At 37.1% G+C, this 22,848-nt stretch overlaps 1 long non-coding RNA gene across 1 annotated transcript in view; it reads left to right on the top strand.

Moving 5' to 3' along the window:
* Nucleotides 1–22,848, top strand: part of LOC144313782 (uncharacterized) — a 51,691-nt gene that overhangs the window by 18,776 nt on the left and 10,067 nt on the right. Inside the window, exons 2-4 of the long non-coding RNA XR_013379405.1 lie at nt 12,786–12,906; nt 13,083–13,129; nt 21,838–21,924. This is a non-coding gene — a long non-coding RNA (uncharacterized LOC144313782). The remainder of the gene's footprint in view (nt 1–12,785; nt 12,907–13,082; nt 13,130–21,837; nt 21,925–22,848) is intronic.

Genomic DNA, 22,848 nt, shown 5'->3' with positions numbered 1-22,848 from the left:
AAACCAAAAATAAACTTTTACAAGATTTTAGACAGACAATATAGTAATTTATACACACATACACCCCTATAAGATTGGCATTAAGTTCATCTGTGGAATGAACATGGAAGCTGATGGACATCTGCAGACTTCTGCAGCAAAGAACACCTCTGCCATCCAAGAAACATGTATCCATCTAAGATAGCATTCACTCATCCAGGAGGGTAAAGATATTTGTTTATGAATATACAGGATTCCAAAAACATTCTATGAGCCTCATCCAAGGACAATATTATTCAAGGCAAAGATTTTTAGTCAAACAATAAAATATTCACAATAGAGCTCAGAAGATAAAGATAGAATGGGAAAGCAAGTGGTCAGTAACCAGCCCTGAAATATACAAATCATTAAATCTAAATGAAGAATGATTGTATCTGAAGATTAGAAATTAGAGGCCTGGGATGCCTGAGTGCCTTAGTGGGTTAAGCATCTGCCTTTGGCTCAGGTCATGACACCGGAGTCCTAGGATCAAGCCCCACATTAGGCGCCCTGCTCAGTGGAGAGTCTACTTGACCCTCACCCTTTGCCCCTCCCCTCACTTATTTTCTAATAAATAAATAAAATCTTGAAAAAATAAAAAAGATATTGTGGATGCTTGAGTGGCTCAGCAGTTGAGCATCTGCCTTCAGCTCAGGGCGTGATCCTGAGGTCCTGGGATCGAGTCCTGTATCAGGTTCCCCAAGGGGAGCCTGCTTCTCCCTCTGCCTATGTCTCTGCCTCTCTGTGTCTCTCATGAATAAATAAATAAAATCTTTAGAAAAAAAGAAGTTAAAAGTTTATTTGACTGGCCTCAGTGACAAAAATATAATTTACAATTTTAATTGATAAGAAGCCTTGAGAGAAAAACTAGTCTTGATGATATAAGTCTTCTAGGGTTGTATTGATATTGCTTCTCTTAGCAAGACAAGAAAGAGAACAAAGAAAAATATTTCCATCCTGGTGACTACTAGAGTACTCTAAATAAGCAAAGAAATAAACAGTGCTGGAAACTACCTAGAAGAGTTCACAGTATTCAAGATTAAACTAGATCAGAGACGTTGTCCTTAAGTTTACTGACAGTTATAAGAAAAAGCAAGACATGTTGAGAAATATAAGTATTTGACAATCATATAATGTAAATATATGATTTAAATATAATGGTTTAACCACAAAGCTTGAAAACATTGTTATAGGAAATTGATTTTGTTCACTTCAGCTGTAAATTAACTTATCAGACTTGTGATAAATAATCTACCACTCAGAATGTGAACTTTCTGGTCTTGTGAAAATGAATCCACCACACGGCATGTTCTATTTTTTTTAAAGCTTTTTTTTTTTTAACCAGTTCTCTTCCCAACAGCTATTCAACAGAATAGCACTAATTTAAGCTGCCTCTGATAGATCTTATTCAAATACAACACAAAGTTTTCTGTCTTCCACACGCTGCAAGTGAAATGCTAATAATAGTTTTGTACTAAAAATTATAAATTCAGCAAGATCTAGGAGTTAAGGGAATAGGAAAAGATTAAGTAAAGTGATAAGTACCTTCTTTCTGGCTGCGTGGAGGAATGCAGTGGAGAAATAGAGTATCTGAACTATAAAGGAATAGTATCTTGCTTCCATATAATAGTAAAAAAAAATAATGCTTAATTATGAATGTTTTTGTTCCCAAAGGGAAAGAAAATGAATTCATTTCTAAAAGGTGAAATTTTAATGACCATGTTCTTTGATCATAATCAAATAAAATTGGATATAAAAATGCACATATGTCTCTATTACTCAGAAAAGAAATTCACTTCTAAATACATCTTTGGCTAGAAGAGAAAAATAAAAATGAAGTCATGAACGACACAGAGAAAGCAATGAGAGGAAGAGAACTGCATTCTAAAATCTCTGGCACACAGTGAAAACTGTACTTAGTGGAAAATTATAACCTGGAATGATGTGTCTGGGATTCCCAACATCACCCACAGGCTTGATGATTCACTAGGACTCACAAGACCCAGAAAAACGATTATATTCACAGCTATGGTTTATTGCAGGGACAAGTAATGGATTAAATTTGGCAAAGAGAAAAGGTGCATGGGATGAAGTCCAGAAGAAACCAGATGCAAGCTTTCGGGTCACCTCTCCTAGGAGAATCACAAAGATATACTTAAGTCTCCTGGCAACGATGTGTGACAGCACATGCAAAGTGTTGTCAACCTGCGAAGCACACCTGGCCTTGGTGTTGTGGGTTTTTATTGGGAGTCAGAAACATAGGCACACAGTATCTGCATGACTGACCTCAGCTACTTAGGTTCTAGCCTCGCAGAGCAAAAACACGTATTCACAAAAAAATCACACTGTTAGCATAAAGCATCTGATTAAGCTGGTAACACATAGCCCAAGGCTTTAGGCATGCAAAAATGCTCTGACCCAGCAGAATATTCTAAGGTTTCAAAGCTCATCTCCCAGGAGTCAGCAAAGGGCCAATTCCAAAGACAGGTCTTTCTTGTCAGTGTGCAGTTTGAGCAGCCAGCCTTGCTGAGTTAGCATTTTCCTGCACAAACGCCATCATGATTTTAGACAACAAAATTTAAAAATGTAAAGACAAACAGTGTATGTTCTCATTCATTTGGGGAATATAAATAACAGTGAAAGTGAATATAAGGGAAGGGAGAAGAAATGTGTGGGAAATATCAGAAAGGGAGACAGAACATACAGACTCCTAACTCTGGGAAACAAACTAGGGGTGGTGGAAGGGGAGGAGGGCGGGGGGTGGGGGTGAGTGGGTGACGGGCACTGAGGGGAACACTTGACGGGATGAGCACTGGGTGTTATTCTGTATGTTGGTAAATTGAACACCAATAAAAAATTAATTTATTAAAAAAAGAAATTAGGATAATTTAATAATAAATAATAAAAAATTAATTTATTAAAAAAAGAAATTAGAAACAAAATAAAAAAGATAACACAGCAGAAAAAGGAATTAAGATAACAAAAAGCAATAGAAAAAGAAAAACCCACAAGAGATGGGATGTAACCCAAAGCCAATTCTTCCAAAAGACCAATAAAATAAACAAACTCTTATGAGCTCAATCAAGAAAAAGAACATACATTATAACCAATGTCACAGAAATAAAAAGGATCATGAGACTAACATGAACAATTATATGCCAACAAATTAGAAAAGAGAAGAAATGGGTAAATTCCTAGAAACATACAATTTATACCAAGACTGAATTGTGAAGAAATAAGAACGCTTGACCAGACCAATCATTAGTAAGGAGACTGGATCAATAAGCAAAAACAACCTTCCAACAAAGAAAAGACTAGATGGCTTCACTGGTGATTTCTACTACATATTTAAAGAAGAATTAATACCAATACCTCTTAAAGTCTTCCCAAAAAATTGAAGAAGAGGGAGAACTTCCAAACTCATTTTATGAGGCCAGCATTACTCTGATACCAAAACCAGACAAAGACACTATGAGGAAATAAAACTACAGGCCAATATTCCTGACAGTGAAGATTGATGCAAAAATCCTCAAAAAAATACCAGCAAAATGAATTCAATAGCACATTAAAAGGATCATACACCACGACCAACTGGAATTTATCCCTGAGATGCAAAGATGGTTCAACATTTATAAGTCACTTAACAGATTGAAAGATAAAAATCACATGATCATGCATCATTCCACATGCAGGAAAAGCATCTGGCAAAGTTCAACATCCTTTAATGATGAAAACTCTCAATAAACTAGATATAGAAAGAATGTACCTCAACACAATAAAGGTTTGTGAACAGCCTAACCTATTATCACACTAAATAGTGAAAAACCAAAAGCTCCAAAAGCTTTTACTCTAAGATCTGGAACAAGTCAAGAATTCCCACTCTTGCTACTTCTATTCAACATACTATTGGAAGTCCTAACACAACAGAAAAAAAAGGCAATGTAAGGCATTGAAGTTGGAAAGGAAGAAGTAAAATTATTTGTTTATAGATGACATGATCATATACAGAGAGAGAAAATCCTAAAGACTCCACCAAAAACTAAATAAATAAAACTTAGAACTAAATAAATACAGTAAAGTTGCAAGATACAAAATCAACGTAAAAAAATACACCAACAACAAATTATCTGAAAGAGAAATTAAGAAAACAATCCCATCCACAATAGCATAAAAAGAATAAAATACTCAGGAATAAACTTCACAAAAGAGATTAAAGTTTTAAACCAGCAACTACAAATCAGTGATGAAAGAAATTAAAGAAGACAAATGAATGGAGAGACATTCTGTGTTTGTGGATGGGAAGATTTAATATTGTTAAAATATCCATACTATGCAGAGTGATCTACAAATTCAGTGCAATCCCTATTAAAATACCACTGGCATTTTTAATAGAAAAAAAAAAAAACCATGAAATTCTTATGGGCCCACAAAAGATTCCAACTAGCCAAAGCAATCTTGAGAAAGAACAAAGCTGAAAGCATCATACTTCCTGATTTCAAAACATATTACAAAGCTATAGTAATTAAAACAATATGATCTGAAACTAATATAACACTGTATGTTAACTATACTCAAACAAAAAATAAAGAAAAAAATTAAAACAGTATGGTACTGGCATAAAAATAGGCCAGTGGAACATAAAAGCCCCCCAAAAAAGCCACGTGTATTCAGTGAACTGATCTTTAACAAGGGTGCCAAGAATACACAATGGAGAAAGGCGAGTGTCCTCAACCAATGGTGCTGGGATAATTAGAAATCCAAGTGCAAAAGAATGGAAATGGATCCTTATCTTACACTATATGCAAAAATCAACACAAAATGAAGACCTACATGTAAGATCTAAAACTATAAAATTCCTAGAATAAAACATGTGACAAACTTCACGAAGTTGGTCTTGGCAATGATTTCTTGGATTTGACAACAAAGCATAAGCAACAGAAGCAAAATCGGGTATGTGCAATTACATCAAATTAAGACTTCTGCACAGCACCACCATAAGAGAAATCATCAGAGCAAAAAGACAACCTACAGAATGAGAGAAAAATATTTGCAAACCATATATTTGATAATATCCAAAATATACAAAGAATTCCTACAGACTCAATAGCAAAAAACCCAAATAGCCCACTTTAAAAAATGGGCAAAGGAATGAGTAGAGGTTTCTCCAAAGAAGATATACACATGGCCAAAAGGCATCTGAAAAGATGCTCAACATCACTACTCATCAGGGAAATGTAAGTCACATCGTAATAAGCTATCGCCTTACACCTGTTAGGATGGCTATTATTTTTAAAAGATAATAAATGTCAGGGAGGATGAGAAGAAATTGGAACCATTGTAACATTCTTTTTGGGAATATAAAGTGGTATAGCTACTATGGTAAGCAGTATGGTAGCTAAATTAAAAATACAACTACCATTTAATCCAGCAATCTCACTTTGGGTAGTTATTCGAAAGAATTGAAAAAAGTATCTCAAAGAGATATTAGCACTCTCGTGTTCGTTGCAGCACTTACACATAACCAAGATATGGAAACAAACTAAAATGTCCCATGATGGATGAATGGATAAAGAAAATGTGGTATATACATACAATGGAATATTATTCAGCCTTAAAAAGAAGGAAATCCTGACACATGCAACAACAAGGATGGACTTGGGGGACATTATGTTAAGGGGAAGAGTCCAGTCATGGAAGGACAAATACTACATGATCCTATTACATGAGATATCTAAAACAGTCAAACTCATACAAGCAGAAGGTATATTGGTGGTTACTAGGGGCTTAGGGGTGGGGGAAATGGGTAGTTGTTCAATACATATAAAGCTTCAGTTACGCAAGATGAACAAGTTCTAGAGATCTGCTCCACAACCTAATGCCTATAGCTAACAATGTTGTACGCTAAAAAGTTTCTTAAGAAAGTAGATCTCAAGTGTTTTTACCACAAAAAATATGATGTAGGGGTAAAAGGAAACTTGTGGATGTGATGAAGATGTTTATTACCCTGACTGTGGTGATGGTTTCAGAAGTGTATGTGTATGTTCAAAGTCACCAAATGTATACATTAAATATTTGGAATTTTTTTGTAAATTAATTATACCACAATAAAGCTGTTTTAAAAACCAAATCAAGAGCTTCCAAGAAAAAGAGAACAAAAATGTACAAGATTAGGACTAAGGAAAACATGAAAAATAGATAACAAAGATGAAGTAATTTTAAGAAAATGTTAGATATAATTCATAGCAATCAAGTTCAAAGCCTAAAGAAAATGTACATATTTTGGGTCAAATGTAAGCTGCCTATATTGATCCCAAATGATGTGAATACCATACATAGACAAATTACTATAGAAAGGACTGCAAAGATGATTAAAGATTTACCATAAAAGAGAAAGTAAATAGCGGGATCCCTGGATGGCGCAGCGGTTTGGCGCCTGCCTTTGGCCCAGGGCGCGATCCTGGAGACCCCGGATCGAATCCCACGTCGGGCTCCCGGTGCATGGAGCCTGCTTCTCCCTCTGCCTGTGTCTCTGCCTCTCTCTCTCTCTCTCTCTGTCTGTCGCTCATGAATAAATAAATAAAAATTTAAAAAAATAGGGCAAAAAAAAATACAGTAGTGCCAGGTATTGTTACAGCTGAGTTCCAAAAATAAAATCTTGAATTTTGGTATTTAAACAATTCTAGATCAGATGAAAATATTAAAAGCTTCCAAAATCCTTTTAGGAAGCAATCCTAACTTCTATTTAAAAACTGATAAAGGTGATATAAAAAGAAAAGGAAATATCTTACATAAATATAACCAATCTTACATAAATAGAAATGCAAAATATTGTACTAGAAATGGAATCCAGCAACCTTTTCAAAGGAATAAAACATTATAATCAAGCTAGATTTGTTTCATAAATTCATGGATGCTTTACCATCATAGTATCTATCAACATAATTCATTATATTAACAAGTTAGAGGAGAGAAAGCATCTGTCATGACAATGGATGATGAAAAGTCAGTTGATAAAATAAAACAACTTAGTCTAATAAAATTCTAAATAATGTAGGAATAGAAGAGAACCATATAAGTCAGATAAATTCTGTTTACAAAAAGCAATAGGAAACATTATCCTAAATGATGCTAAGGCCACTTTCATTAAAATCAGGAACAAGGTGAGGATACCCATCACTCATATTAATATGGAATGTTGCTTTAGAAGTCCTGATAAATACAAAATACCAGAAAAACACATTGGTAATGTATCTGCAAAGAAGAGAGAAAAGTTTTTGTTGTTCACACTGTATACCTAGAAAACTCAAAACCCCTAGTTGAAAAAAAAAAATCTGTTAGCCCTGGGTGTTATATGTTGGCAAATTGAATTTAAATTTAAAAAGAAAAAAGAAATAAATTTTAAAAGACTATTGAAAAATCTGTTAGATTAATAAGGGAATTGGTTGAGGTGTATAGATATAAGAAAAACATACAAAAATCCCTATAGTAATAATTATGTCTATGTCATAGCAACAGCTAGAAATTTAGATAGGGAAAATTGCATTCACAATTGTATCAAAAGTTGAAAATATGTGGAATAAATTTTTTCTAACAAAGAACCTATAATAAAAACTATAAAGTTTTATTCAAAGATGTAAAGCTAAAACACAACGAACTAAGGGAACTAAGGATATAGTATCAGAAGATGTGACAATGTCACCTCTCAAACAATTAATTTGTAATTGCAATTCCCATGAGTGTAATTTTTAAAATTTAATTTAAACAACCTAAAGTTTATATGAAAGAACAAGTGTTTGAGATTAGTTGAAAGATGATTAAAAAGAAGAGGTGACACTTGACTAAGTATTTTAAAGTTGTAATCAAAACATTGTTATTTGTATTTGATTAGACAAACAGATTGGTGAAACAGCATCGACTCCCCAGATAGATATATATCCCATTGGGTAGGATAAATGGGAGTTTAATATAATATTCAATTCACGGGAAAGAAAAGATGATTTAATAAATAGCACTGACATAACTGGCTCTCCATACTTTTGGCCATGGGTCAGGTCTGAGTCTGTTGGGTCTCAAATTCATTCCTTGTCTTTTGGCTACTCTACTTTGAATAGCAGGGACTGGGACCTGCAGGCTGCATTTTCCTGTACCCTCGACAAATGGTCTGGGTGGATTCCAGTCAGTGATAGGCGACGGGGGTGTCCGGAAATCAAGACAGAAGGAAAAGACAAGGCATTTCTCTGCCTCAGGTGGCAACTCCAGCAGCAGCTGTGTCTTTTCTTTTTCCATAGTTTCAGCCCTTGTAAGACAGGTCTTCTGGGGAATCAAGCTTCAATCAAGAAAATGTACCAACAGACAATTCCTAAAAGACAATACAAATGACTACCTTTTAGGCCAGGTTCCCCTAGACACAGACTCTGGGACACAGAGTCTGGCCTACTTGGGAGTGGGAGAGTAAGACAGGGAAGTTAAGGAGCCAGTAAAAAGTACACAATTAAGTAAATCACCATTTTTAGAAGCTGGAGCTTAATGTAGCTGGGGAACTCTGGGGAAATATCATAGACATAGAGTTCAGAGTTATTCTGCTCAAGTTATCTCATCAGTCACTGGCAGAGGATTGCTTCCAGTGAGCATTTCATTTCCCAACATTTTGTTTTGTCATGTGTATGGGCCACGTGGATCCTAGCAGCCAAACAAAGCCCTCTCTCAAAGAAATGCAAGTGTTAGCACATAAAGGTCCAGCTGGCATTCACAGAGAAGGTTAAGTGTGAGACGATAGGTCAGGACACTAATGTTATCGGCCACAACTATCAAACACAAAAATCAGTCCCATTGTCCTAGTAGACAGGAAAATGCAAATTAAAATAATAGGTGTCATTGGACCCCATAATATATGGCAACCATAATATTCCTTTATTGGAGGAATAAAACAGATACCTACTGCTGGTGGCCCATCAGGGAAAAGGTTCTCTTATATTTGGTAGTAGAAATATGAAATGCTGAAATCTTTTGGAAAGCAATCTGATAGTATCCATTAAAATTCAAAGTGTGTGTATAAAAACAAAACAAAACAAAACAAAGTGTGTGTGTATAAATTTGCGTATATACATAATTTATATGCATATAAATAGTATTAGTATTCTCAATCCTGGACTCCATCATGGCCATCTCATAGAAATAAGTGCTGTGGTTTATAGGAATATATGTTCAGAATTATTTTTAATAATTTTTGTTTTTTTTTAAGAATTTGTTTATAAGATGTTATTTATTTATTTGAGAGACAGTATGTGAGCATGAGCAGGGGTGGGGCAGAGAGAGAGGGAAAAGCAGACCCCCCACTGAGTCAGGAACCCAACATGAGGCTCAATCCCAAGATAGAGATCATGACCTGAGCCAAGGTCAGACACTTAACCGTCTAAGTCATCCAGGCACCCTATATGTTCAGAATTATTTTTTTAAGATTTTATTTATTTATTTGAGAGAAAGAGATAGAGGAACAGGTAAAAGGCAGAGGGAGAGGGAGGAGCAGACTCCCCAATGAGCAGGGAGCCCAACACAGAGCTTGATCCCAGGACCTGGAGATCATGACCCAAGCTGAAGGCAGACACTTAACCAACTGAGCCACCCAGGTACCCTTGTTCAGAATTATTTTTTAAAAATTGTAGAAGTTAAAAAAAAGTAAGTGCCCATCAATAGCAAAATGGCTAAAGAAATATTGACACCTCCATACCATCTACCCTTGTGCAATAATTTAAAAATGGTAGCAAGAGGATCAAACCCAGAAGCATTCTCTCAATGTATTCAGTAAGAAGCTAAGATCTAGAGAAGTGTATATGATTCTCTGTTTAGTAAAAAACAAATTTAAACATTTGTGTATATGTTTATATAAAACATGGAGAAAGGTACAGAAGATTACACAGCAGATTGTTATGACAGTTAACCAGCTGGTAGTGTGGAGAGATGGGAATAATACCAATATTTGGGAGGGAAGAAAAAAAGAAAGAGAGAGAGAGAGAAAAGGAGATTCCCATGATTTAACATCTAACATGACTTAAACATGTGACATTTATGTATTGTTTTATACATATATGGTTATAAATGGACTTTCGAAAGTCTCCAAAATTAAGTGGTGTAGGGTCACTATAAGAGGGCTCCTCCTTACACTTCTGAGTATAAATTTTAATTAAAATGTATTGTACATGTGTTGTGTGATGAGAATCAAACAAAATGTTTTAGAAATAAAGGAAAAGCAAATATACACATCTATGTATTTATATATAAGGCCAAGTAGTACATTTTACCTTCTCCAAGCTAGAATTTCTCAAAAAAAAAAAAAAAAAAAGGCTAATTCTGTGAGGTATGTCTTAGGTATAGTTGAATTAAGAACTCCCTGATCAATGGGATCCCTGGGTGGCTCAGCGGTTTAGCGCCTGCCTTTGGCCCAGGGCGCAATCTTGGAGTCCCGGGATCGAGTCCCGCATTGGGCTCCGGCATGGAGCCTGCTTCTCCCTCCTCCTGTGTCTCTGCCTCTCTCTCTCTCTCTCTCTCTCTCTCTCTCTCTCTCTGTCTATAATAAATAAATAAATAAATAAATAAATAAATAAATCTTAAAAAAAATTCTAAAAAAAAAAAAAAAAGAAAAGAAAAAAAGAACTCCCTGATCAAGAGGTTTAGGAAACACCGAGATAAAGTTGAATGTCTTTCCTTGGGACTTCCAAAATCTTCCGTGTGCTAACACTCATGGTGAGTCCCCAGTATAGGATAAGGTGCAAAATGTTTGTTGATCATGTTTAACCACACAACTCCCTGCCATTTGGGGGGAGTAAGGAGCACTTTGAGACTTCAGTATTCTCTGGATCTTCTCTAAAAAAAGGGAAAGCTACTGAAGTTTTTTGAGCAAGTGAGTAAATGTTTTAGGAAAATTAATGTAGAGTGATGTGCTAGACACTAATGGTTTCTCTTCTCAAAGACATAAATCCCAGCCTGGTAGCTGAATATTTCACAGGCTGAGATCATTACTGGAACATTTTTTTCTTCACTTTGTCACTTGGCTGCCCCCAGTAATTTATGTAACTTCACAACCTTGTAGTTTCCTTATCTGTGGAATAGGAAGAGGAGGAGAAAAGAGATTCATATAAACTAACTGTTAGAATACCAGGTAGGAAAGAGGCGTCCTGGAATCTCACTGATGAATTTTGCTATAATTGGTGTTGAAATAAATGGAGCATCACTAGAGCAGTCTTAATGAATGATATTAGCATTCATTATTATAAACCATTCATACTTTTTTCAAAGATTTATTTCTTGGGGCACCTGGGTGGCTCAGTGGTTAAGCATCTATCTTTGGCTCAGGTCGTGATCCTGGGGTCCTGGGATTGAGTCCTGCATCAGGCTTCCCATAGGGAGCCTGCTTCTCCCTCTGCCTGTGTCTTGCCTCTCCGTGATAAATAAATACAATCTTTAAAAAGAGAGAGATTTATTTATTTTAGAGAGAGAGAGTGAAAGCGAGGTAGGGGCAGAGGGAGAAGGCAAGAGAGAGCATCTCAAGCAGACTTGGAGCTCAACCCTGACACGAAGTTTGATCTCACCATCCTGAGATCATGACCTGAGCCAAAGCCAAGAGTCGAATGCTTAACTGACTGAGTCACCCAGGCATTCCATTCATACTTATTTTTAAATATGCTGAACTTTATTATTATTAATATCTAGTTTGTAGAGAATGCAAAAGGTCCTTTATCTCTGTAGGCTTTTCTAATTCCTACACATAAATGGACTGTTCTCTTTCCTGAATCTTCCAAGCCCTTTAACTTTAGGTATCAGTTCTGGCTTTCCAGGAAACATAAAACTAGAAATGCAAAAGATTTAGTAGGAGAATCACCTGTGAAAGGTGAAGAGCTGGGGGTAAGAGTTGACAGAGACTTCAGACCAGATGTGAACCTGGTATCCGTGAAAGGAAAGGCAGGAGGACTGGATAGAAGAGCCTCAGACTCCAGGGCAGCTCTGTGAAAATCTCACCAGGCTGGGGAGCCCTAGAGCAAAGATGGTATGTTAGAGTCCTGCATTGGGCAGAAATGGCTTTGTGCTAGGATCCCATCCCTCTGGTCAGTGACTGGCCAGGGAGGGCATGGCCTCTGCAGTGTGTCCTGAAGGTATGAGCTGCAGCCCATTAACTAACTACACCCCCTGCCACAGATTCCTTACAGAAGGAAGACCTGCGATCTGCACAGCACACTATGGCCAATGCACTTCCTATTTCATATGCCATGTCTCACTTCCAGTCTCTGTTGGAGTTATTAACTATGTATCTTACTTCCCTAACTAGCTTGTTAGGTTCTTGAAGGTAAGGTCCCCATCTGATTTATTCTTGGAAATGCACCAAGCTATGGCATACTTGGAAGGGCCTGGAGACTCGTAACACGAAACAAATCATCAGTAATTTATTTCTGCAGTAGTAATCATTTCTCTAATACATAATGCCTCATGGCATGAAGTCAAGGCTTCCTGAGCTACTGCAATTATTCAATCGGTTGCCCTTGGCACATTTTGAGTACAACAGTTTACTATCCTGACAGCACCCTCTTATTTACTCAGGAGTTAAAGTTTTCACCCGTTTCCCAAACACTTTTCCTTCTTTGACAGTGGCATGAGGTTAACTAGTCCAATAATCTGTGCTAGTGTGTACTTAGTCCACATCACATTTCCAACCCACTCAGCGCAGCATTTCATCTGACGCTTATGCTTGTATAACGTTCGTTTGATACATTTATCAGATTTACCATGCACCTGCTAAGAGTTCGAGTTCAGCGAAGAGTTGGCACCGACTACAGAAGACACTCGATAAATGTTCCTACTTTGAACAAACCAAATTCAACTTTTCCTTCTTGTGACATGGTAGGTGTACGATACAAATAGGCAAAAATAGACTGCTGCTCTGTATACCCCCAGCAGGTCTGAAGTCCCTTCCCCATCAACCATGCTTTAGAAGAAAATATATGGGGTCAGTACTGCTGGGGTGTCTCATTGGTATTTCGCTTTTAAACCAAAATATAAGCATTATTCTTTAACAGGTGATTAAGAGCTGCCAGTTTGAGGACATCATAGAAAAAATGAGAAGGTAAGAAGCCATAATTCTTTTTTATAATCTCACGTCCATGTTATTCACTCTGGTCAAATTGCTTTTCGTAGCACTACTCTTACTGTTTTGTCATATCAGAATCAGCTAAAAATACCAGAAAGAGGCTTACATACACTCAGACATACATATACGCATAGAAAGGAAGATTTCCTTTAAGCTACTCTATTTTGGAAGGACAGGGGCACCGGAGGGATTAACATCTAGCCTGAGAAAAGAGGGAAGAACTACCTGTTTCCTGAGAGCGATTTTACTTAAAAAAGAAACATTTATTCTTTCATTTTCCCCAGTTGCTTGCATTGCCTTACGAAATTATGAATCGATCAATATTTTTCAATTTCCACTAAATCATTTATAACACCGAGGACCCACTACAGAAAGGAGATCCAGGCTAGAATTGTTACAATGGCCCCCAATAAAGATCCCATGAGCTGAAATGTGTGAATACCCGAGGCTTTACAAGCCGAAGCCGGAGCAAGTGAATAGAAGAATCTCTTCCACTGTTTATTGGAGGGTGTAAAGTCCCCACATTGAGGAGGTAAGAATTGCATCCCCCTACTAACGAATAGGAGTACTGAGCCCTGAGCAAACCACTGGATCCTCAGAAAGCTTTGAAAGTCAGAAGCTGCGGATTCCTACCATCTCCCATTTAGCAATCACAGGGCTCGGTTTCATCCTTAATGATCCCGTTATGGCCATTTTAGGAGGAGCAGTGCCAATTTTTCGACCATCCAGAGTTTATGGTTTGTGAGTGGCATTCTGTGTACGAGAAAGCTGCAGCCACCGGAGCAGAGGCACTCCCACGGGCTGCTGTCAGCCTTCCTCACCCCACTGGACACCCCCAGCTCCAGCCAACCTCACCGCCCCTGAACTGCAGAGAACAGTCACACCAAATCATCACTTGGAAACCTGAAATTCCATGAGTCCTGCATTTCAGGAGGAGAGCAAATCTGATTTAGCCACAGTCCAACTTATTAGGGGAGCGTGGTGATTATGAAAATTCTGACCCCAATAGCCACCCTCTTCTTTAAAAAAAAAATCACAATCCTTTAAGAAAATAAGACTCGGCCTCCCTCCTTCATCCCCCAACTGTTTGTTCTGCACCTTGTGAATGAAGTCAGATAACATATTGGAGAAAATCTCTTGGCGGCAAGATTGAGCTGTAGACCTCGGTGGCCTGAAACATTATCATCTCACCTCTCGTTCTGTGGTCTGATTGAAATGAGCTTTGGAGATTGCGGTGTGGTCCCTAGAGGGCCCTACAGGCTAGTAAATCTATAGCACAAAGCCATTGCATGTATGAGTTCGTGCTGATTTTATGGGACAGCCTGTTTCCATTTAGACAGGTTCAACACCACAGAGCAGTCCCTGCTTTCTTCCTTGTGAGATTACATGCAGAACCATTTTTGCACAGAGTCCTCCACCTGGTATTTCCCTTATTACTTTTGTTTTCCCAGAATCATTAAAAATCTGTTTCCTGATGACAGCAAACATTTCACCCTCTGTTCACCTTCACTTCTCCTTGCAGGACAAAAGTGTCTTAGCTAGGAAAGCAGCTGGTTCAAAGTGTGTTCTTTTATTTTGGTTATAAAGGAGAATTACAAGGCTCCAACAATGAATAACCAGCCTCCAGAGTGTCACCTCGCGGGGAACTGTATCATCGACTCAACAGGCCTCACATTTCTGCCCATCGATGAATTAAACATTTTTATTTTTTTGGTATGTAATTTCTGGGAAATCCAAATGGGTTTAATGGGAAAATAAATTAAAAGAAAGGCCTTGAAGTCTTACTTCTTTGGGCTGTGTTAGTGTGGGAGAAATCCTAAAAGAGATGACTAGTTTATTGAAAATTTATTAAAATCTCTAATAACATTTATTATGACAATGATGATGGCAGGAAGAGCTTAACTATTCCTTTAGGATTTATACGCAAAAAAAAAAAAAGGATTTATATTCAACCGAACCCAGGTAGTGAAAAGTAAGTATAAGACGGTGATTCAAAGAACTGTTGTTGACTGGGGGCGCTTGGGTGGCTCAGTGGTTGAGTGTCTGCCTTAGGCACAGGGTGAGAGAGATCCCGGGGTCCTGGGATTGAGTCCTGCATCGGGCTCCCTGCAGGGAGCCTGCTTCTCCCTCTGCCTATGTCTCTGCCTCTCTCTCTCTGTGTCTCTCATGAATAAATTTTAAAAAAATCTTTAAAAAAAACCCACAAGGAATTGCTGATTGGTACTCTCCACAGTAAGCTCAGTGGCAAAACTCAACATTATGGATTTTGGATTCACACAGACTCAGTCCAAATCCTGCTAGTTCCTCTTATTATTAACAGTTTGGCTACATTATTTACCTTCTGAATGTGTTTCCTTATTTTTGGAATGGCGGTTGAGGTATATATATATTAGGGTGTCTGTTGAGCCCACAGAAGTACCCTTTCTCTTAGTACTCCCCTCCTCGGACTAGGGTGGAAGTGGCCGTGCTATGAGTGATGACCTGGAATGGATGTCTGACCCAAACCCAAGCTGTCGGATTTTCACCCTGAAAGTTACCACTGAGAAGGAGTAGCAGACACAGGGTCTCTGCTTGTGTCTGGAACCGGAGAATGAGAGAATGGGATGGGCAGAGAAAGACAGCAAAGAGAAAGGACTCTTAGAAGCCTGATATAGAAGAAGTCAGTGTGGTTCTGAAACACGTAGTAGTGACTGAAGAAGTGGTTGTCTTCATTCTGAGGGTTTTTCATCTCTTGCCTAAGCTCATCTATGAGGCCAAATTGCGTGTAATATAGTACATTTTAGTGAATTTCCTTTCTTGTTGTACACAGTGAATTGCCTGCAAATAGAAATCAAAATACCCGGAGTGTCTGGGTGGCTCAGTCAGTTAATGCCCAAATCTTGATCTCAGCTCAGGTCTTGATCTCAGGATTGTGAGTTCAAGCCCTGCCTTGGATTCCACACTGGGCATAGAGCCTACATGAAAAGAAAAATGAAAATAACCATACTACCTACAGAAATAATTGTACCTGAGGATAAGGGCAATCGCGAATGTAAGTAAAATGGTAGTTACATTCAGTAAATGGGAGTTATTGTTACAAAGTCACTCTGAGCAAAATGAGAAGCACTTAGAGTGAAGCCCAATATTACAGAAAGATTATAAAGGATGTTAATGGAGGAAAACAGTAAATTGGTAGAAAATGTAATCGTTTTGGGGATGCAAGCCCACGTGCATATTTGTAGACAAAGATGATATGGCTTCATCACATAGTGAATTTATGATTACTATTATAGGGGCAGTGAATACCAACTAATGAAGATTACATTAGATTTCATTACATGCTTATTCTATTTATATAATCATTAAATAAATTGGCAATTACAAGTTGTATTTGTGAGTGCTGAAAGTGTCAAGAAACTACAGAGCAGCAGCATTTAATACTTTAAAATCATGTTTGGTTAGTGGCAGTCTTAAAATAATTTTTTTGGGTCTTACCTCTTCCAGCCTCAGGTCAGTTCAAAAGGAGGGGCTTGTGTACATTTTGAGTCACCAGATTTACAATTTCGCTCTACTTCCTTCCATCTCTGTCTCAAGCTAGCCAATTCTTGCCCAAGCTCATCTCTTGCTTGAAATCCTTTCCTAAATATAAGTGGTAACAACTAACATTCCTAATGTGTTCTCCAAACTCTTGCCTTTGAGCTAGAGTTTCAGTGGCATGTGGTCATCTTTCCTCTACCAAATTTTACCATTTTACCATACACATACACACACTGTTTTACCAATTTTATGGTTAGGTACTTAGAAAAAACCTCCTAAAAGGCTGAGTTAGGGGTCATTAACAGGAGAATTCTTTAACAAGGAGCATGATAGACTATAACATAGAAATTCACATCTTTCCAAAAAGAGGACCTCACTCTGCCTTCCCAATGCCAGTAAGATTTTGAACAGTGACTCTGCTGTGTGTCTCACTCTTTTCTTTTCTCTTTCAGAGATTTCATTACATTTATTCTGACCCTGAGGATGGGGGCATACAGGTTACTCACCTTTTCATTCACAGGTCCCCAAAATGCTGAGAGCCTCATCTGGTCCTTAGGGAGAAGACTGCTCATCACCCAGAAACTCTGATCTCTAAGTTCTATTCGATGACTGAGATGAGATGTGGGATTGTCCTCCTGTGGGGAGAGAAATATGTTCTATGTGTGGAGGAAGTGTGCAAAAGAGGTGCCTTATTCCAAGAGATTTCCAGCTGTTCACCCAAACCTGTTTCTTTTCCTTTCTCTACATCAAGATGACGTTTCTTACCCTTCTGTGTGGGGGATTCTACCAATGACCCGTGATTACAAATGAGAGGCGTCATATTCAGATCTGGCCCATAAAAAGCCCTCAGATCTGTACTCCTCTATCTCTATCCTCTTTCTGTTGGATAGATGTAAATGGACAAGTTTTAGAATCACACATCGAAGACACAGAACATGAAGTGCAACAAGTCAGAGCCTCAGAGTAACTGATGGCTTGGAGGTTGACTCCCAGTCAGAAACTCCTACTAAATTTACAAAACTTAGAAATAAACACCAACATCATTCGAAACATTCTACATCTTGAGGTTTGTTGGATATGCTTGCTAGCCCTACCCTAAACCACACTTCAATATTTCCACTTCATTTAACATCTTGATAAAGTTTCCTGATAAAAGTAAATGTGCTGCCTTTCAGAAATTTCCTGAAATGCAAATGGCACGAGAGTTAAATGTATCCTACCTAGCAACGGTCCATGAAATTAAATATCTGGAGACATTCATTAGACAAATGTGGTGTTTTAGAATTTGCATTAATGAAAGCACAGAAGCATGTTCAGCACATCTTTATTATTCTGGAACATAAATACTAAAATATCAATAATAGGTACACACTTTTAAGGAAATGATCAATAATGAACCAAACACATCTTTATGGCTCTTCAAGGATTTAAGCACAAAGCATAGTCACTGAAATGTCTTAATGCTAGATTTATACTTTAATAGGAAGCATAAATGCATTAATTTTGCTTTTTTTCAAATATTAAGATTTTAAAAATCTAGCCATTCTAGTCTATCTCTGAAGCCAGCTACTATTAATTTACTCTGAAGTATACAATTTATTATAGATTTCTAAAACCTATGGAAAGTTACTACTAAAAAGTCCATTACACTGTAACAAAAAAAAAAAAGTAGAAACACAGGGTACCTACTAAAATTCCTCCATTCAGAAATAAAAAAGACAATCATCTATATTACCCCCCCAAAAAAGTATAAGACACTTCACAATGTTGTCTTGATTAATCACAATGTATATAGCAGAGAAGTCCCTTTAAATATGTAATATTCACTTATTTCATTAGGAGTTACATTTGTGTATCATTAGCTTCTAGAATTTTCTCACTAACACTTTGAAAAGATAAAAAAGAATTTTTATGAGATAATCATCCTCCTCATCTTGTCCTCATCATAATAGCAATGCTGCAAGCACTGAATCCTTGCGTACTTACCACTTTACGTGGATCTTCATGCACTCTTCCTCATAGCCCTATGGTTAGGTACTGTTAATAATAACTGCACAACTCCAGGGGGCACCACTCATCTACTGGTCTATATAAATGGTGCCTCTTGGAGTTGTGTAATACACAGCCTCCAATGCCATATGTGGTGGTCTTGACTTTTATTATTCTCACATTAGAGAAGAGAAAACTGAGGTTTATAAAGAGAGACGAGAAAAAACATTAAAGAAAATGAAATCTATACCAGAGGCTTTCTTGGCTTTAAGAGTAGGATTCAAATTAATTCGTTTTGAAAAGACAAATAACACTTGCGCTGCTGCTAAGTATTAGAGCAATGAAATTAAGTTTGGCAAGAGTCTATAACCCCTGCCTATTCCTGGGCCTCTGCCCCTAAGTGAATGATGAAAAACCATCTCCTAACCAGCAACCAGGTAGTCAGGACCCCTCTCCTGTGTTCCTCTAGCTCTCTGGGCATTTCTCTCTGATCACATCACTGTCATTCTTTAACATGCTATTCTTTCCCTGGGATATGAGTTTCTTATAGGTAAATTGTCCCACCTTTGTAGCTCTAGAAACCAGTGCAGGATAGACATTCTGTAGGTTTGGGGAGAATTAATGAAGGGGACATTAGTTTTCATATACAACTGAATGCTAGATTTTTACAATTGCTTTTCTATTGGTCACATTGGAGAACCAAAACGTCAACACATTTCAGCGATCAAGCCGAAAGGAAATGGAGGAAAATGTTATTTGATAATCAAAGACAGCTTTCTTAAAGAATTTCCTTATCATGAAATCCCAGGAGTTGAACTACAGATGGCATCTGGCAAAAAAACAGTATCACGTGTCTCGAATGAAGACAATTTTAACAGTAAAAAACAATATGTTCTTCTAGAGTTCCAATTGCTCATTTCCTCAAGTTTGGGCTCATTTGAGCTCTTAGATTATTTAATGTTGAAGGAAAAAATATTTATTTACAGTTAGAGTCACCTACTTGTGAATATTTTTCAGGCAACTGGAAGAAACAATTAGCTGTATTTAAAATGATTTCAAGTGCTATTGAGCTGCTGGAGTGTCCTTTTCCAGGTTAGTTTGTTCTTATCTTGGACAGAATGCTTTCGACCCGTTTGTTGATTTTTGGAATGAAGAAAAGAACTGCAGGGATGAGGACAACAAACACTAGAGAATATGCATCCCTGATGCCTCTTCTCTCCTCTGGCAGACGATGAAGCAAAGACAGGGAGTCATACTCAAATTTGGTGGGTCAGATACAGAGAAGAGACTTTGGAAACTTCAAGAATAGAACACCTTTAAGCTTGGAGATCTTAGACATAGGAAAAACAAAACTAGAATATCACTGTCTACTCAGGAATCTATTATATGAAGTGTCTGGGGCAAGACAGCAGCAATGTTTAGTGTCAGAAATGTCATTTCCTACTGCTTGTGATTAAACAAAAGTGCTCGGCAATCTCGGATGTCTCAGAGATTGGCAAGTCATACCTCTAAAATGTCTACTACTGTACGTACACTCTTACTGTATATCTACTAAGGAACATGAATAAAAGTCAAATTTGTCACTTGCACTAGAATAATGAGGAGACATTGGTTTGTTTTTATCTTGCCTTGCAAAGGTGATGATGTTGAGAGATTACAAAATGCTAGCAGGTGCACGGCTCACCTCAGGAAATTTTATGAAGTCAGGAAGGTCAGGATTCATTGGTTTCAACATGTGTTACGAAGAGGAGAGTAAAACTTCCTTAGAATACATGCCATAGGAGCTTTCAGAGTTCCGTGCTCAAGGAAATATTTAAAGCAGTCTTGACATTCTGCTGGAAGTCTGGGCCGTAAAGATGGGGAAGCCATAACAATTCTGGTCTTCAGTCATAATCCTTAGAAAGTTTGCGACAAAATAAACTACTTTAAAGTGTTCCTAAGGCATACAGAAATCAGAGATTTCTGAAGACCCAAGGATTCTGTTTTGTTTGAGTCACTACAGTAACTCATTGAATAATACTGTGGAAGATGAAACCTGCTGACTATCATTTCTTACTCAGTTTCTAATTTCTATGCAGAGGCCACACAGGCTATTAAAAAGTTGGCTCAAAATGAGTTATAATAATGAGAATTTTGTGAACTGTTTTCAGACTGCATTCACCGACAACTCAAAATAACACTTGCTGGCTGACTACAAATATGCCAAAGTACAGCATAAACTAGAAAACAATGTTCTCAGGAATGAAATCAATGCACTGGCTCAAAGGTTATATATATATGTAACTAACAGTCTCGCTCTTCATCCAGATCAGGGAAACAATTTAGCATATCTGATTGAGAAGAAAATTTGCTTCCCGAAATCCCTTACAAATTATATTTAGCTTATGTAAGAGAACAACCTTGTTCTTACACAATACAAGCTGATTTAGGGTAAGAGATTATGGTAAATTCACTGTACCCTCCAATCAATTGTTGATTCCACATGGTGGCATAGATAAGGTACTCGTTATACTCTTCTTGCTCATTTTCTGTAAGTTTGAAGTATTTAAAAGTAAAAAGCTTAAAAATGCAATTTCTTCCAACTTCCATTGCTTAGCTGTGTAATCTGGTTCAAGTTTCTGGCTTTTTAGAAACTCCAAAGTTCTTGTTTACAAAATGAGGATAATACTGGCAAGAACATCAAAGAATTCAATGAAATAATCCATAACTAAAAAAAAAAGCTAGTGAAGTTTTACTACAAATCTGAAAAATTATTTTCTACTTATGCTTGGCTATGCATTTTGATTTTGGCCAATTATAAATAGCTTAGTACCTACATGACATCCACTATGATAATAGAATATGCTGATATTATCTTTATTAAATGGCCATCACTTCTTAATGATACCCAGGTTTTGGAAATGCAAACGTTTTAAAGTAGTCTATTATTGAAGTGCTCTGTTTAGTTATAAAACAAGTATATACATCCAAAGGTGGTTATTAAATGAAACCAAATGGATTGGGAATTTATCTGAAATGAAACTTTCTTTAGAAACAGTGTGGAATTTTTAGCAGTTTCTCAAAAAAAAAAAAAAATAGAGAGACAAAAAAAAAAAAAAAAGAAACCAGGAAACAAATGTTTCCTTGTTTTTCTAAGTGCAGTCAAAATGTTAATCATTATTTTTGTCTTTTATAAACAGTGAAGTCATTTGCTGTTATCAATGTGTCATGGCAGTAGGAGAAATATTTTATCAACAGAGAAAATAAATACCAACACCTCCTCTTGAGTAAGTGGATACCAACGTTGTCATTAGGACCAATGCTATTTTTCACCTAATGGACTATTTTCCTGATTCTCGTGAGAGCGATAATTACTCTAGCAACTTCAATGTCTAACTTTCATTCTACTTAGAAATATTTTGACAAACTGACAAGAGTTAAATATGCTGCAACAGTGAATAGGTTCCTTTTGTCTTTATCATACTGAACACATTATTCTGTGAAGATATTCTGAGGGGCAGGTACCTCTATCCAATTTCTTAGCATAGGAAAAGGAAATTAAATATATTCACAGCCCCAAAAGGAAGTTGGTAATAGAATGGACTGGAGGAGAAGATGGGGCTGACCACACAGTCTTTTAATTTTGTGCCCTTTCAAAAGCTGCACATTCATGAATACAAAATCCATTCACTGTGACAATAGAAAACATTCAAAATCCAAGCCAATTCTCATAACTTTTTGTCCAATGAGACTAGGTATACTGTTCTCTTGAATCTCAAGAGAGGTGGAAATATTGCATCTCTGGCTAAGAATGTTTAAAGCCCAAACTTTAAGCTTTTGACTGAATTATATGGTACAGCCCCCACTGAATCCTGCTTATGAAATTCCAATTTCAAAGAAACTGGGGAATCACACATGTTTGAACTGGATTCTTCTGATAATAAATGAGAATACACTAGGACTATGTGGGGGGAAACAGGACATGAATGTTCAATAAGCAATTGCCTTACTGATGCAAAATGGAAATAAGCATTTTCTGCAGAGATGTTTATTACTAGAGGCCCAACCATTCTTACAGCTAATATATGGGGAATTTTATGATTCTCAGAAGAGTAACTTGAGTAAATACCTAATGAGAAGGGTACCATTCTGGGAAGCCCATCAGCATTGGGTACTTAAGACAAAGTTGTTAAAATATCACTGTGTTTACT

This window comes from Canis aureus, chromosome 5, assembly GCF_053574225.1.
Source record: "Canis aureus isolate CA01 chromosome 5, VMU_Caureus_v.1.0, whole genome shotgun sequence".
Classification (NCBI taxonomy): Eukaryota; Metazoa; Chordata; class Mammalia; order Carnivora; family Canidae; genus Canis; species Canis aureus.
Note: the sequence above shows the minus strand (reverse complement) of the source record. Positions and strands in the feature narration are given on the sequence as shown.